Consider the following 201-nt stretch of genomic DNA (forward strand, 5'->3'; position numbering starts at 1 on the left):
TGGCCCCTCTGGTGGGGGGCTGCGGGGGGCTGCCTCCTCCCTAGGCGTGTGCGGGCTCCCCGGAAGGTGTTCGGGGCCTGCCCCTCGCTGTGGGGCAGCAAGGCCTGGCCCTCACCAGGTATCTGGGCCCCCCGTCCCAGCCCCACGCCGTCAGCCGGGGGTTCTCCGTCCCCCTGGGCTGCTTGGGGGCTGCGCTCAGTC

Source organism: Buceros rhinoceros, unplaced genomic scaffold, assembly GCF_000710305.1.
Source record: "Buceros rhinoceros silvestris isolate BGI_N320 unplaced genomic scaffold, ASM71030v1 scaffold23199, whole genome shotgun sequence".
NCBI lineage: Eukaryota > Metazoa > Chordata > Aves > Bucerotiformes > Bucerotidae > Buceros > Buceros rhinoceros.